This window comes from Hipposideros armiger, unplaced genomic scaffold (assembly GCF_001890085.2).
Source record: "Hipposideros armiger isolate ML-2016 unplaced genomic scaffold, ASM189008v1 scaffold_21, whole genome shotgun sequence".
Classification (NCBI taxonomy): domain Eukaryota; kingdom Metazoa; phylum Chordata; class Mammalia; order Chiroptera; family Hipposideridae; genus Hipposideros; species Hipposideros armiger.
Genome location: NW_017731371.1, coordinates 5,361,127 through 5,374,612, shown reverse-complemented (window position 1 = coordinate 5,374,612; position 13,486 = coordinate 5,361,127).

Sequence of the window (13,486 nt, the reverse complement as noted above, 5' to 3'; positions counted from 1 at the left end):
GGGGGTAAACATTCTTTTTCTCTCTTTACAGTTCTGAGCATAATCCCTGATTCCCTGTGGGAATTGCCTCTCTCCTCATATTTGGTTTTGAAGGGACAGTAAATGTGTGTACTCAGCCCCCACCATATAACCCAAGGAGGGACAGGCCCTGTCCAGACAAAGGACTGCTGAGCATCACAACTTGGCTATTCAGCAACTGAACCTTGGGACTTTGGATCTCAAACAAGTGATGCAAGAATGAACAAAACAGTTGAAGTTCTAGTTATCTGTTTTCTTATTCATTTATCCCACAAATATTTATTGAGGCTCTGTTACATGACAGGCATTTTTCTAGATGCCAGTGATACAGCGGTAAGCCAGACAAAGTTGCTGCTCTTTTAATTCCACTTTAGCCAGTAGAGGCAATCAAACAAATGTAGAAGATCACTTTAGACAGGGATGAGTGCTGTAAAAACAACACAACAAGGATATACAACTAGGAGCAGGAAGTCACATCGCACTAAGACATGAAGGATGTATGATGAATGAAGGATGAGAAGGAACCAGCCTAGGGACTCTAGTAGCGAAGAGTGTTCTAGCCAATGGTTCAGTCCCATTGTCACAGAAACACACTAGGTAGCAGCAATAAAGAGAAGACATGAGCGTCTCTTGACCTCATGTCTTTCTGGGCTCTCCTTCACATGTAAATTCATCAAAAGAGTTGTTTCCCCCCCCCCATGTCTCTTCATTCTTTTCCATTGAAATATTTATTCTCCATCAAAATGGCTTTCATCCAGGTCACCACCAACCCCCACCTTGTCACCTCCCTGGAATAAGTGCACCCTGACTGGAATTATCCTTGTTCTGAGGCCTGCTTCTTAGTTCCTAAAATGGCCTTGGTCTCTGCCCATGCCTAACCTTAACTTCAGCTCTGCTGATGCCATGAGCCCCAAAATACTGACACTTAATTTTTTTTTCTTACCCAGAGTTGGTTTCTATTGCTTCCTACCAAGAAAAGCCTTATTCATGAACTTATATTTTTCATATTATCATTGATTTTTACCTGTGAAACCCAATTGTTCAACTTACAGCACAATCTTCATTCATTCTTTCTCTTACATTCATTGCTTTTCTTCAAATGTTAGGACTGTCTTGTTGAGTACATATTTGTGTTTCTTCTATGATTGATTTACTGTTCCTTTAAAATCATTGCCTTCTTGAGAATAAATCATTAATTCATTTAAAAACATGTATTATTATGCATGTGCATATAACAATGCAAGATATTGGAGATAGGCATAGTTCAAAATAGTCATGGTTCCAAGACATATTTGTTAAACTGGTACACTTACAGAGAAATCTCTCTTTTAGGTTGTTTCTGCTGTTCATATATTTTAAAATAGTCTTCATGTTTTTCTAATGTTTTGCTACTCTAGGCCCTGTAGAATCTATGCCTTTTATGTCTCTAATTGTGTCTCTATTAAAATTTCTTAGAGATTTGTTAGCTGTAAAATTTAATATAATTTATCCAAATATTATATTTTTATTTCTTAATAATTTTCTTATTATTCCATTCCAATAAAAAAATCTAGCCTCAAATAAGTAAAAACAAACAAGGTGATGGTAGGGCATTCTAAGAAGCCATTTCTCAGAAAAGTCATCTTCTCCACTAGGATTTTCTCATGGCTACAGCCAAATGAACATGTTTTGATGGATATTGTACTATGAAAGATACTTTCAGGTACAAGTAACAAAAAAAGCAATTCATAGTAGTTAGTTAATTTATAAGGGAATTTACTGGCTCAAGTGACTAGAAGGTCCAGAAGTTAAAGGTCCTTCAAAGTTAGCCAATAATATTATCAGCACACAGTATCTTTCCATCTTGCCATTCTTCTATCAACAGTGTTGGCTTCTTCTGAAGGTCTGCTTTCCTCGTGGGCATAGAATGGCTGCCAGCAGTAACTGAGACTGCAGGTGACTTTGTTCATGGCTAAAGATAAAGAAAGAAGGTTGCCTTCCATAACCTTAGAACAAAAGTCCTATGTTTTGTTCTAATTGGGTGATCCTAAATAGCTGGATTAGTACAGCTGGGGAAATGTTGATTGACTTAAATCTGAAATATACTCCCACACCCAAACCAAACACTGTGGCAATGGGAAAGGGTCCATCAGAACCCACCATTAGAACCCGGCATGGGTGGTTGGCATTCTTAGCTCTCACCCATTAGAAAAAAAAAACTGGAGGTGGGATCAATTCCATTCAAATTCCATGGCTACTACATGGTAGGGAAGGATGAAATATAAGGCCGGACAATTAAGTTTGCAAACTTGTTGCAATGATGTTGCTAACCTTTTTTGATATCAGAGGGACTATTTGTTATGAATTTATACCAACTGGACAAACAGTTAACCAAGTTTACTATTTGGAAGTGCTGGAAAGGCTGCATGAAAAAGTTAGACAAAAACGACCTGAGCTTTTCGCCAACAATTCATGGCTCTTGCATCACGAAAATGCACCAGCTCACACGGCACTGTCTGTGAGGGAGTTTTTAGCCAGTAAACAAATAACTGCATTGGAACACCCTCCCTACTCACCTGATCTGGCCCCCAATGACTTCTTTCTTTACTGAAGATAAAGGAAATATTGAAAGGAAGACGTTTTGATGACACAGGACATCAAGGGTAATACGACGACAGCTCTGATGGCCATTCCAGAAAAAGAGTTCCAAAATTGCTTTGAAGGGTGGACTAGGTGCTTGCACTGGTGCATAGCTTCCCAAAGGGAGTACTTCAAAGGCGATTGTAGTGATATTCAGCAATGAGGTATGCAGCACTTTTTCTAGGATGAGTTTGTGAACTCAATTGTCAGACCTTGTATTTAGGAGGTTCTAACATTATCAAATACAGGCATACATTTGCATGTAATCTGCATATAATTCACATGTATTTCTTATTTGATTATTTTATAATAGAAATAATAATCATATTTACTAATATAGGGTTTTGGCATATAAGTGCTTTACATATTTTTTCATATTATCTGGACTAGGAAAATATTCAATAAGATTAATTTACTATTATAGCACTAATGCTCATTATTTCTTCATTTCTATATTTTTATTCTTTCTTAATGGGGTATATACCAGCAAGAGAAACAAAAAGTTAAAAAAAGGGTGGAAAGAACACTTAAAATTTTGACCTGAAGTATAATTTGAGAATCACTGTGTTAAACAAAACTATGAAGTTAATAAACAGTAACTATCTGGTGATTTATATATCATTTATTTTCAGAATATAACATTTATATTTAAAATACTTTGTACTCATTAATCTTATTACATTCATGAATTACCAATCACCTTGTAGCTATAGGTTGAAAAGCATTTTGAGGTTTTTATGTCTAATGATGTATTTATTTATTTATTTATTTATTTATTTATTCATTAAAGATTTTATTGGGGAATTGGGGAAGGGAACAGCATTGGGGAATCAAGGAAGGGGAACAAACAATTTGCTATTCTTTTGTTCTTCAGTCTAGTTGTGGAGGACATTGCTTCACTGGCCCATGCTGGTATTGTGATCATTGCGCTCTTCCCGGCTGAGGCTTATCTGTTGCTGGCCATTGGACTGCCACTCACAGTGGCTCATGGCTGTTCACATTGGCTGCCGGCCACTCACAGTAGCTTACGGCAGCCCACTGCAGACCCACTGCAGCCTACACTGTCGCCGGTGACTCACGGCAGCCCAGCTCCAGGTCAAGCTGTTGTTCACAATCTTAGCTGTAGAGGGCGCAGCATCACTGGCCCACGTGGAATCCGAACCGGTGGCCCTGCTGCTCAGAGCTCGTGCTCCCAAGCCAACTCTTAATCAACGAGCCACTCGGCTGACCCTAATGATGTTTTTATTTAACTTATAAAAGACATGCATTTTAATCTATCCTAAAGTATGATAAACTTTCATCTTCACTTTCATAGAGCCAACAAAGAAACAAAACATTTTGATTAACTCAAAAGTTGACTGAAATTTTTCTTCATATTTCAGTGTAATTCATTTCATGAATTATTCCTTTATTTTTCTCAACCATTCATTGAATTTATTCCCTTGATTGAAGACTTGCTCTGTGCCAGGCACACTTCTAAGCACTAAATGTGTGTGTGTGTGTGTGTGTGTGTTTCTTGCATAGATGCATAAGGATTTAGAGAGGTTTCTATAACCTTCCTGAAGTACATAGAATGTTGAAGGAGAGGTAAGAAAATTCAGAATTAGAATAAAGACAGAAGAGAACAGAGATGTGATAAAAGTACACCTACTCCGTTATAAAAGTGCTAATACCAGGCCACTGAGTAGCAGGAAAGATTTCTTAACTCCAAGTACCAGAGTGTGAACATGGCTGACAAGTCACATCTTTAACTTGTGGATCACACATTCATCATTATCCTTCACCAAGACGACAACACTTTGGAACTTAAAGTGAATGTGAGTTGAAAGTAAATGACAAGCAGGAAAGACAATCAGCACCATCTGTACTTATCCAATGCAGGGAACGTTTTGTGCACCATTCTAGAAATATTAATCATCAGGAGCTATCAGCATGGCGAAGAAACGATGCTTCTTAGATTCTACCCATTTCAGCACAGGACGTTATTTGCTTCATAGACAACATATGGAAATTATTCAAAACTCAGTTAACCTAAAACAAAAAAGTATTGAGAAATGTTGTATTTCTAGTTTTAATTTTAGGGAAGAAAAGAATTGTTAACTGAAGTCTAAGCCAAAGAGAAGAAATTTGGGCTTACAGAAGTTTAATGTGTAGCAGAACAAAAACAAGGAAAAATGTTTTAAATAGACCAAGTCAAAAAGGCAAACAGTTTGTCAGTGTTCTCAGAGTTAATTAGAAACACCCACCCTATACCACAGAGGGGGGAAAAAAGATCCTCACAACCTACCAGACACATCTCAATAAGTGAATTATTCCTCGTGCTTGTAAGATGGTGATTATTTGTTATTATGTGAGAAGGCTTGTGAGATGCTGGCTGAATGTAAGAGCAATTCGGGAAGAGTGTGAAGTTCCAGAAACTGGTAAGATAGAGCTACTTGCCCACTTTTAATATATTACATTTGTTACTTATCATTTACCAAGGATTATTTTGGCCATTCTGACTTGCATTAGCAAAAGAAGTTACATGAACAGTAAATCCCAAGACTGGGTAGAAATTATAGGTGAAGGAAAGAAAATAATTCAAGAGAATGAAAGATGAAAATGCATGCTTAGGTCCCTTAACAAACGTCATTCTTAATTTTTAGCTACATTTGATATACTATTATTTGCTTTCATCTAAATGCTCTGGTGAAAACACAATGGCTTCTGAATGGACTTCTAAATTTTAGTTACTAAATACATTTTGGTGAGCTATACTACAAGTGTAAAGATTACAAATAAAAAGAACATAAGGAAATAGTAGTTACATTGCCATGCCTCCTTCTTCAGAAGCATAGTTACAAGATAAAACTGCCATATACATTTTTATAAGATTTACACATTGCAATTTTTCAGATGACTGTGCCTACCCTTCCAGGAACCATCTTTCAATTTGTGCCACTGGAAAGAGACAACAATCAAATATTTAACAATAAAATCTCTTCCTTACAAGAGAAAAAACATTGACTATAATAAGACAACTTTGTCAAGAGAAAACCCTTCTATGTGTAGCAGACATCAGCTGTCCCTCTAATCAAGACACAGTTAGATGAAAGGGAGGCTTTCTGAGACTGCTCCAAGAACAAATGTAACCTCGTGATAGAATGGTTCCCCAAATAAGCTGTCATCTTTGGCTTCTCTCTGTGAGCATATTGAATTTCCTGAAAAAATCCTTCTGTCATTTCACACAGAGCAGATGCAACAGATCAGCAACCAAACAAAACTCCTGCCAGTGGAGGCTGTTTCCCACTACCACTGCAGGAAGTGCTTTCATTTGCCTCTTGACTTACCTAATGACTTTAAAAACAAAAACCATCATCAATCTCACATTGAGGTTTCATGGGTTATCAAAGTACTACAGCTTACCAAAAAAAAAAAAAAAAGTACAAATGAGATAACCTCTCTTTGAGGTTTTCCTAGGTCAACAACCTCTCCTTAAAATAAGTAATTTCCCTTGTTAATTTATGCCTTCAGAAATGAGATTTTAAAGGTTGCCTAATAGTTAACCTATACTTCCTCAAGATTTTTCCTGTCTTCCAAAACTTTAAACATATGCTCAGAAGGTGTCATCATGATTTGTTTTTATTAGCAGCAATACCAAGTTTTGCTGGCAGAGAAGTCTTCAGAGTCTCTTAACCATTTGTTATGTTCAACTATTGAAACACTACATTAACTTTAATATAGTATTGAGTGCAGAAGCAAAGCCAAGAATTTAATGGTAAACTTGTCACTTTACTGATTGATTTTAAGATTCAAGTGTTCAATTACTCCCATTAGATATTGATATGCTAGGAAAATACTTTATATAAATTTCTAAAAGACACTTACTGAAAATGTAGAGCTACAAAGCTGTTCTGGGAAAAACATATCATTGTATTTGCTGGTTCTTTGGTACAGAAAAAGCAGGAAAAAATGTATTAATCAGATAGTGTATTTCAATATTACAACCTGACAATAATATTAATAACATACCAGTGACTGTTCACTGGATACAAATCTGCTAGGTACAGCACAGTTAATAAGCCTGGGTTAAAAATAACTTCATCTAGCAAACATTGTGGCATATGACCATGTTTCAGACCACATTAAACATCAATACCCTATATAAGGTACTTCATTAAAAGCCACTATATGAAAATTTGAGTTCATACAGCAGATAAATTAAGGGTTGGTTAATATGCAATATTGAAAGTGTATTCATGTCATTAAAAGTCTCAAGTTTTTTGGGGGAGGTCCATGTGCTCCTTTAATTACACACAAAATTTGTTCATATGAGGATTGACCAGAAAGAGGATACATAGCTATCATCAGATTTTCAAAAGATGATATGTTTCAGCAAAGTTTGAAAATTATGTTTCTTTAGTGTAATGTCCACCCCTCATTATCAAATATAATTTGATTTACGAGATATTGCTTTAGTTACAGGAAACTGAGCTTTAAAAAGATTTAATGACTCACTCACATAGGTAGAAGTACTGGGTGGAATCCAAGTATTCTGATTCCAAATTATGTCCTCTGTCTTCATCGTACTGCATGGCATATTTTGTCATTCTGAAAGTTACCAAATACAGAAAGTAGAGGTAAAACTCTGAGTTGTCCCTTCTTAGATATAAATCACTCCTTGGGAAAATCCTGGAATGCATTTCTCTTATGTTAAATGATCGTCTTATGATTTAAGCTCACTATGAATGAGCACTGGAGCTACTCCTAGTGGGTCTATCCCTATCTTCCTACTGATATGTATATTCTGTTGAACTTTTCATTGGCAACCGTCTTCTCCTTGTACTTGTGGCTCATGTCTGGAAGTAGAATAATGTCTCAGCTCCTCCATGGTGGCATCGTAAGTTTTAGTTCTTTTGAATTACCAAGGCTGGGAACTCTCTTAACCTTTAAAACAGATTTTTGGACTTCTCTTAACTAATCAAAATAAGATGGTAAAAGTTGGTGGTAGGCATCTGACTTTGGGCAGAAGAGGAAGCAACTACTCTGTTTTGTTTAAAACAATGTGTAGTGGTCGCTCAAGTGTGGCTTGACAAGGGTAAAATTGCCAATGAGGTGATGTGTTTCCCCTTCTCCATCCATCTCTCTATTCTGCGTTCTTCCTCCAGCCCACTTCAGTCTACCAATAACTCTTACCTTTCAAATACACGTGTTGTCACTTTCCTTTGTTTGAGAAAAAATACTTGGTCAATAGCATAAACTTGATTTGATCCCAGCTTGAATTCATCATTTTATGAAAACATGGTGCCTTACACTTAGTGAATGTGTGAGTAAAATCCTTAATAAGGTGTTATTAAATATTTTCCTCTAACTTTCATAATAATAAACATTTAAATAACTAGGCCAAAGGAATAATTTTTTGGTGGCATTTAACATGGTGAAGGCAGAAGTCAAGGGGTCAAGGAGGTAGAGACAATGTAGAATGGGGAGAGAGACTTTCTCTTTTCCCCCAAAATTAGTTTCTAGATCTCTGATCATGCCTGAAAAGCAGATGGCCAAATGAGATATTCATAAATAAATTCCTTGCATTAGCAAAACACTTTAAGTTTTTAAACACTTTCACCCACATTAACACAAAAATGCTGAGTGACAAGTAGTGTTATTGTAGAGGAAGAATCAGAGGTGCCCTCAAGTCCTGTGGAGGCAGAACGGGTGTGCCCTTATACAATACCTAGCCCTCCCTCAGAAATATTTTGCCCAGGGGAATTGTGTCTCCCAGGATCAAAAAGTAAAATGTTTATCTTTTTAATCTTTCAGACAGTCTAGACAAGTCTGGACATATATAAGTAGATGATCTAATCTATATAAATATAAGTGCATGCAAATAAATTGGTACAGAATTTCCCATCTTTATTGTAAAATCAAAGCAGAGGAGAGTCCTTAAGAATCCCAGTGCTAGTTGAAAAGAAAAATGTTAAGTGGGTATTCACTAAGTTCTTTAAAATAACAAGCACAAATACAAGCGCTATCATCAAATTTCTTTGTCAAAAGGGAACAAACCTGAGACCAAATTTCCTTTTGGTTAGGCTAAAATCCCATATTGCCATACAGTATACGAGAAATCATTTGGTTGCCATAGCTAATTACCCACTCCTCATTTTGTCTTCATGCCCTCAACACTTTTTAGTATCTATTATGTACCAGGCATTAAGCAAAGTGCTGGGAATGCACTAGTAAATCTGAAACACTGGGTCTGCTCTTACAGCCTCATAACAACAAACTGAAGAATTTCACTGCTCATGGTATCTCAAATCATAGTCCAGAATTCTCCAACCCCCAATTCATGGACTGAAAAGCAGGTTCTTATCTTCCCCTCTCTATACATATTGGTTGACAGCAGACTAAAATGCAAGTCTCTCTGCCTCCTGTGGCAGGCAGAATTCTAAGATGGCCCCCACAGTCTTCACCCCTAATGTTACGCCCATGACTGTGTTATGTTATATGACAAAAGGGATTTTGCAGATGTAGTTAACATTACCAATCGATTGACCTCAACATGGAAAAATGACCTGGGTGGCCTAACTGAATCATCACGAACACTTTAAAAGCAGTGTTTTTCTCTAGAAGGTAGCAGAAGAGAAAGAAAGAGAGATTTTAAATGTGAGAGGGGGGCAGACGGTTGGTTAGAGTGTGTATTCTTTTTTTTTTTTTAAAGATTTTTATTGGGGAATTGGGGGGATGGGAACAGTGCTGGGGAATTGGGGGAAGGGGAACAGACAAGTTGCTGTCGTTTTGTTCTTCAGTCTAGTTGTGGAGGACATTGCTTCACTGGCCCAAGTTGGCACCATCATTGCGCTCTTCCCTGGAGAGGCAGATCAGTCGCCGGTTTCTGGACTGCCGCTCACTATGGCTGCTGGCCGCTCATGCTGGCTGCTGGCCGCTCACGCTGGCTGCTGGCTACACACGGTAGCCCATGGCAACCCACTGCAACAGGGGCTGCAGCCTACGCCGTTGCCAGCGACTCACGGGCAGCCCAGCTCCAGGTTGAGCTGTTGTTCAGCATCTTAGCTGTGGAGGGCAGTGTCACTGGTCCTCATATGTGGGATCGGAACCAGGGCCCTCTGGCGTCCCAAGCCAGTTCTTAACCATCGCGCCACTCAGCCAGCCCTAGAGTGTGTATTGTTAACAGGGTTGCCAGTTCCACTCCTGCACGGGATGGTGAGCTGCACCCCCGCAACCAGAATAAAGGACAACTTGACTTGGAGCTGATGGGTCCTGGGAAAACACACTGTTTCCCCAAAAAACACATTGTTCCCCAATAAAGTTTTTAAAAAATAAAAATAAAATGTGAGAGGGATTACATGTGAATTCTGTGTGAGGAGGGGCAGTGAGGCAAGGACCTGAGAGCATTCTCTAGGAGCTTGAGAGCAGCTCCTATATAATTGTCCCCCATAAGACAATTCAGCTCTACAGCCTCAAGGAACTGAATTGGGACAACAGACATGAGTGGGCTTGAATGAGAACACCTGAGGCTCCAAATGAGAATGCAGAGCTGCCCCTTTGATTTCCGCCCTCAGTAGAGAACTCAGTCATGCCATTCAGACTTCTGGGTTACAGAACTGTGACATAATGAATGGGTATCATTTTAAGCTACCAAGTTTGTGGTCATTGGTTACACAGCAATAGAAAGCTAATATATATCCTTTTTCTTTTGTATGTCATTCCTGGGATCTAGTGACCACACTACCACATAACTGGAGCTGAGATCATGGATTTCAAGTACCCTCCTTACTGTCCAGATAGGACAATTGAGGGCCAACGTTTGTAGCCATATTGGCTTTTTCCCTCTTTTTAAATCAATTGATTGATTTTTAATTCTGAAACAATTTCAAACTTGTAGAAAAGTTGGAAGTATAATACACAGAATTTTTTTTTCTTAACCATGTAGGTGCATATATTGCTAGCATGATGCCCTGTTACCCCCAAATACTTTAGTGAATTTCTTGTTATCAAGGGACATTTGGATAATGTCCCTCAATTTGGATTGGCCTGATTTTTCTTCATGATGGTTGTGCATTTTGGCAAGAATATTAGAGAAATGATATTGTGTTCTTCTCAATGATTACTATAAAATGGCACACAATTTCAATTTTTATGATTAGTAATACCGTTAACTTTGATCACCTAAGGTGGTGTCTGCCAAGATTCTCCATTGTAAGGTATTTTTTCCCTTTGTAATTAACAAATATTTTGAAGGAAGGTAATTTGAGACTATGGAAATATCTCATTCCTCACCAAACTTTAAATTTATTCATGCATAATAATTACATCAGTGTGGACTCATTGTTTCCTTTTTTATTCAATGTTTTGTAACGTACTATTATCATTGTTTATTTTGATATTCAAATTTCCATAAGTTTGGTCAAAGGAAACTTATTTTTTATTACTTATTTATTTTTTTTAATTACAGTTGACATCCAACATTATTTTATACTAGTTTCAGCTGTACAGCATAGTGGTCTGACATCCACATAATTTACAAAGTGATCTCCTGATCAGTCCAGTACATACCTGACACTATTCATAGTTAGTACAATATTATTGACTATATTCCCTATGCTGTACCTTACATTCCTATGACTATTTGTAAATAACAATTTGTACTTCTTAATCCCTTCACCTTTTTCACCCAGGCCTCCAACCCCCTTCTATTTGGCAATCACCAGTTTGTTCTCTGTATCTGAGTCTGTTTCTGTTTCATTTCTTCATTTATTATGTTCTTTAGATTCCACATGTAAGAGATATATGGTATTTGTCTTTCTCTGTCTACTTATTTTATGTAGCATAATACCTTCTAGGTCCATCCATATTGTCACAAATGGTAAGATTTTATTCTTCTTATGGCTGAGTAATACCCCATTATATATATTTACCACGTCTTTATCCAATCATCTATTGATGGGCACGTAGGTTGTTTCCATATCTTGGCTATTGTGAATAGTACTGCAATAAACATAGCAGTGTACATCTCTTTTCAAATTAGTATTTTGGATAAATAACCAGAAGTTAGATTGCTGGGTCATTAGGTAGTTTTATTTTTAATTTTTTGAGGAAACTCCATGCTGTTTTCTATAGTGGCTGCACCAGTTTGCAATCCCCCTAATAGTGCACAAGGGTGAAGGGAACTTAACGGTGGCTTTGCTTCAGTGTTGTTGTTTTTTTAAGAATTTTATTAAAATATAGCTAACATACAATATTGTGTTGGTTTCAGGGATACATCGTAGTTATTCAACATTTATATACCTAAAGAAGCAATCACCATGATAAGTCCAGCAACCATCTGACACTGTACCATGCTATCACAGTATTATTGACTATATTCTCTATGCTGTACATCACATCTCCACTTGCTTTGTACCTGAATTTGAACCTCTTATCACTCTTCACTTTTTTCCTCCCTTTTAAATTTTTCAATTACAGTTGACATTCAATAATATTTTGTATTAATTTCAGGTGCACAGCATAGTGGTTAGACATTTATGTAATTTAAGAAATGATCCTCATGACTAGTCTAGTACCTACCTGGCATTATACAGTTATTACCATATTATTGACTATATTCCCTATGCTTTAGTTTACATCCCCTTGACTATTTTTGTAACTACCAATTTGTACTTCTTAATCCTGTCCCCTTCCCCATTCACCCCTCAACCTCCTCCCATCTGGCAACCATCAAAATGTTCTCTTGTATCTATGAGTATCTTGTATCTATCTTGTATCTATGTTTCTGTTTTGTTTGTTTCTTTTGTTCTTTAGATTCCACATATAAGTGAAATCACATTGCATCTGTCTTTCTCTGTCTGACATACTCCACTCTGTACAATGCCCTCCAGGTGCATTCATACCACTGCAGATGGCAAGACCCATTCTCTTCCATGGCTGAACAATATTTCATTGTATATATGTACCACCTACTATTTATCCATCGACAGATACCAGGCTGCCTCCACATCTTGGTCATTGTAAACAAAGCTTCAATGAATGTATGGATGCACAGGCCTCCATGAAGTAGTGTTTTGAGTTTCTTTGAATAAATACTGTGAAGTGGGTCATTCACTGTCATTTCTTATAGCCTTTGTTTTAAAGTCTATTTTGTCTAGTATAAGTACTGCTACTCCAGGTTTGTTTTTGTTTGTTTGTTTGTTTCTATTTTCATGAAATATCTTTTACCATCCTTTTACTTTAGGTCTGTGTGTGTCTTTCAATCTGACGTGAGTCTCTTGTAGGCAGCATATACAAGGGTCTTGTTTTTTTATCCATTCAGCCATCCTATTTTTTTTTTAAGATTTTATTGGGGAATTGGGGGAGAGAACAGCGTTGGGGAATCAGGGAAGGGGAACAGACAAGTTGCTGTCCTTTTGTTCTTCAGTCTAGTTGTGGAGGATGCAGCTTCACTGGCCCAAGTTGGTATTATCATTGCGCTCCTCCCGGGTGAGGCATATTGGTCACTGGCCATTGGATGGCCGCTCACAGCAGCTCACAGTGGCTCACGGAAGCTCATGGCACCCCACAGCAGCCTATGCCATTTCCAGCCACTCATGGCAGCCCAACTCCAGGTCAAGCCGTTGTTCACAATCTTAGCTGTAGAAGGCACAGCGTCACTGGCCCATGTGGGAACCGAACTGGAGGCCCTGTTGCTCAGAGCTCACGCCCTTAAGCTAACTCTTAACCAACTGAGCCAATCAGCCTTCCCTGGTGACCCTATCTTTTAATTGAAGCATTTAATCCATTTACATTGAAAGTAATTATTGATAGGCATGGAGTTGTTGCCATTTTATTATTCATATTTTTTATCTCTTTTTTGTTTTTG